We start from the raw sequence: 4,785 nt of genomic DNA, 5'->3' as shown, positions 1-4,785 counted from the left end.
TTCAATCTCAAATTCTGATATATACACATATTAAATTATATTATATTCCCTATTTTAATTTAAGCTTTAATTGATTGAATATATTTTCCCACATGTGCATCATAATAGATCTCTACATCATGAGTGATTTTTTTTCCTGCAAAGTCTTTTAAAAGCACAGATGGATTCTGTGTACTTAATACATTTTTCTCATACCTGGTGTCCCTATGTCCTACCCAGCCTCACAGAGTAAGAGACCAGAATAAATGAGTATACCAGTTTGGCATACAAGAGCCTTGGATTGAGGCTGTCTTTCCTTTCCTATTTATTAATTTTTATATTTTCTTTGTGACTTGGTGAAACTTACTGATCTCTGTATATCTCTTTCCTTAAATGTAAAAATATTTAAAGACAACAATTGCCTCATAAGGGGCAGAGAGTAACAAAGAAAATGTTTGCAAAGATTTACTAAAGTCCTCAAGAGGTATGTGCTCAAACTGTGTTGAATGTATGGGGACATCTGATGATGTTGTTATTAGTTATGAAATTAAAGAATGTTTCATTTGGTGAGATTCAAACTGTATTTCTTAGGGGCACATTAAATTCTGCAAATATTTAATTACTTTTTTTTTTGTTCTCCTCTCTTTCTCTTCTGCTTGTTCATCTATCTTGTTTTATAGATGAGTGATTTATATGATGGATAAAAATATGTTTGTTATGTTAAACGTCAAGATTAGGGTGTCTCATTCCTTAGTATATGTATAATCCAGTGTTGGTAATGGCTTTATCTACTGGCAATATTATAATAAAGCTATTTTAAAGCTTTCTTATAATAAGTTGGTTAAATTCTCACAAAAAGTTATCTTAATTCAGAGTGATCTACTTTTACAAAATTGGCAACATAAAATTTGCTTTGGATCATCTAATTTTATTCAATGACAGAAGAATACTTCTTTATTAAGGTGGAAAATACCCATGCTGAGTTTAAAAAGTAAAATAAAGTACAATTATTTAAAATGGAAATGAGGTGGTTTGTTTATATTGTGAATTCCTTTTAGCTCATTTCTGAATGTGTTAATTTATTTTTAGAAAAGTCATGTCAGACATGCAGGCAACATATTCAGTAATAACTTGGGTAGGGATTTTGATAAATCCTGCTTCCAGATACTCAGCTGTAGCATTAATATTCAAATGAACCAAAATCTTATTATTATGGATGAATTTACAGAGAATAAGCTTAGAGTTTAATCCTCAATAGATCATCCAGTTTGGAACTGACACTGGCAGACTATGAATCTTTCCATCTCTTTAGAAAATAGAATAATGAGCATGTGTGTTCATAAATTATAAAGTTGTTCATTTTTAATAGGGGAGGGGATGCAGTAGCTAGTGAAAACAACAGAGCTAGTGCATTCTCTTTTTACCTAAATGCATTAAGTGCTGTCATGTTTTATTGTGACTAATATTTTTCACAGTCCTAAAATTACAGACTGCTAGAGCTTTAAGACTGGAAGGGAACTTAAACAAGACACCAATCTGGTCACAATATTTCTGGGTCTAGCAGCATCCATCTTTTTTTGTTGACACACACACGCCTACAAAAACTAGGATAGGGGCTGCCATGGCAAACCTTTTGCCGATTCCCTCGCAGAGACAATACTCCTACTTTCATATCGCCTTGGTTTGTGTACATATTTGCTTACTTTTGGGGTGTGGTAAACCATCATTTTTCCAGTTTTGATAAATTCCCAGCCGATGTTTGCTAAACATAGATATGGGAAGTAATATTATAATTTTTTCAGAAAAATAGAATTTGACCCTTAAAGGCCTGGATCTTATATTCTAGTTGTTTGAATGCCAGGGCCAGACAGCCAGCTAAACTATTAACTCCAGCCTAGAAACCTGTTTAAACGAAGAATATGAAAAAGGAAAAAAATGAATAAAGTAGAAGTGTAGGGGGAAAAATGTTAGATCTATTAATAGAAACCTATAACTTTCATTAAGGCTATTTGAAGATTTGTAAGGGAGTGATTTTTTTCCCTTAGGAGTGAATATATGGGAAAACTAGCAGATGTCCTTATGGGAAAAGCAACAGATTGTCTCTTTGAAGATGTCCATTATTAATAAGAAATAAGAGGAAATTCAGAAAAGGACTCAACTAGTGTCAACAGAGAAATTATGAAGCAATCCAGAAGAGATAGTTGCCCCTGAAACCAAACCAGAGTACAGAGCAGAAAGAGTTGTCAACAGTTCACAGAAACAAGCACAAGTTAGAAGAAAAAGAACAGAATATAAATGATTTTAAGCTGAAGACTCCTGGTGACTTTGGATTCCTGTCCAAAGGATGGGGCCGCTGGAGTCCTTACCATCACTGATGACAGAAGGGGGCAGCAGAGAGCTGCCAACGTGACCTGTTGCATTAAAGTCAGTTTAGGAGATGAGAAATGCAAGGGGGAAGCTGGAAGGAGAGCCAGAAAGCCTCGCACTGATTGCTATAAAGTGCTAGCTAGGGTGATTAGGTGAATAAGACCTGCAGGGGAGGCTACCAGCATGATTCTCTAGCTCTAAAAGGCCTTTTCTTCAAATACTCACCTTAGCGTGGCTGGGCAATGAATGGCTCAGGTCCTAAGAGAGACACCACACTGGAGTACATTATCCAGAGTCTATTATACACATTTAGCTACACTAAGGGTACAATTACAATAGTAATATTAATAATAGTGGTGAATGAGCCTCTGTCTCCCTATCAGTTGCTTGTGAATGTCACCAGGCTTCCATATAGGTTCCTCCTAGTACTCAGTACTGTCTCTAGGTGTCACACTTGACACTGATTTCTGTGTTACAGCTATTGAACTTCCATCTGCCTGATCTAAACATAATTTTAGAAACAAGGCTGGACAATTTGAGTGTTCCAGAAGGAATGCCTCCACTGGTTCTGGCCAATGCTTTGGTCATACTTGTTCCTAGAAGTGTAATGGGCAACATTATTGTTAATACCAAGGACAAGTTCAAGCTAGTGAGTCAAGGTAGGGAAGAGCAGGGTAGGGCCATTGGGCTAGGAAGGCACAACAGTTTAGTCCATATATATAATGAAGTGCAGCACTTGTTAGGGAGATACATTAATGATTTCATTTTGTCTGCCACAAATGGGCAGCCCTGGCTCAACCACTGACCGAAGCCAGAGGGAGGGTGGTTGTTGATGGATTCATTTGGTGCTTATTGAGGACTAATAGAAGAGGTGTGTTTGAACTAGCTCGTACTGACTTTGAGAGCCAATTTTTAGTATCTCGATATCATATTGGTAGTATGAAATTGGCCACGAAGGGCATGTTTATACCACAGAAATTGGAAAGCCCAACAAACAAGCCTCCTCCCACCCTACCCTGATTACTGGGTACAGGATGTTTACCAGGACACCACTGACTAGGCACCAGGCACAGCGTTAGGTCCTAATTCTGGTGTGGGCACAAATGACATGATTATCTCACCCTTTTCATATCTTCTCTACTTTTTTTCTCACTAGAATTTCCAAAGCTGCTCAGTATTATAAAACACTACAGTGATAGATGACCATTTTCCCACCTACCCTCTGAATCTGTAGTCATGGATTCTCCCCTCCCCCAAATGCCCTAGTTCCAGTATGAGGCCAAATGGTTTGGGTCAGGTCACGGAGCTGGCTGTGTGGCAGAGGAGCAACATGAAACAACTTAGACTAGCAGGCCAGAAAAGCAGTGCTTCCTTTGCCATTTGTTAACTTGGGTGAGAGAAATATCCTCCCCAGACCTGAGTTTTTTGGTCTGTAAAATAAAGAAGCTTAGTCTAGTTATTTCTGTTTTCATCTTCTGAATTACAAATCTAATTTTATTTTAAATGTCAAGTATATATATACTTAGAGAGGGCTATCCATCATTATCTCTAAATAATTTGCTCCAAGCCTCTATTTGTACTAAACCATCTTTTAGTTCCCCAAACATGCTATTTGTCAAGTCTCTCTGGGCCCTTGTATTTAGTGTTCCCTTTTGTGAAATGTCCTGCCCCCTCCTCTGTCCATCTGACAAAATCCTGCTCCTCTTTGAATGGTCAGCTTGTGTGACCACCACTGTAAAGCATTCTGACCACCAGTGTAAAGCACTCTCTCAGCACACTTTAATGCCCCATTTTGCTGTTTCTCAGAGTCCAGGCAGCGCTCTCCTTGGCACGGCTGCAGGCTGAGTAGTAAGGAGTCTGGCTATATGTGTGGGGACTCCAGCGTCTCTCTACTGGCTCCATCTCCTGTTTACCCTCTTGAGTTCATTTGCTCCAGTTGGGTAGGTTGAGCTTTGGATTCAACTACTGCTTGATTTTCACTTCTCTGCCCACCATTCCTTTTTGGACTTGATATGTTAGAGGATCTGCTTGATAGTACTTCCATTCCATTTTGTTCCTGATCCCTATGAGCCATTTCTCTTACTCCACTCCCATGCCTTATTCCAATTCTGGAAATACTAAGCCTGGGCAAAGATCTAATTCCCTACCTGCCTGAGAAGAGACTTCTAATAAGAACTTGGAAATTCTCTAGGAAAGAAACTATTCTTTCATCTATGTGTCCTCAATGCTCATAATCATGTATGGAACATAGAAGTATTCAATGGATGCTTATTAAATGAATTAATACACAAATGAATAGGGTGAGGAGAACGGTTCTAGCAGGTCCTACTTAGGGGCCACTAGTGAAAAGCAGGCTTGATCTCTCTTGAAAGTTAGACACTGAATTTGGATTTTGCCCTATAGATTGGTGATTCTCAACATTTTTTAGGACCTCAAGGA

The sequence above is a fragment of the Furipterus horrens genome, unplaced genomic scaffold (genome assembly GCF_987537825.1).
Source record: "Furipterus horrens unplaced genomic scaffold, mFurHor1.1.pri manual_scaffold_6, whole genome shotgun sequence".
Lineage (NCBI taxonomy): Eukaryota > Metazoa > Chordata > Mammalia > Chiroptera > Furipteridae > Furipterus > Furipterus horrens.
The sequence above is the reverse complement of the archived record's forward strand: the minus strand, read 5'-3'. Positions refer to the sequence as shown.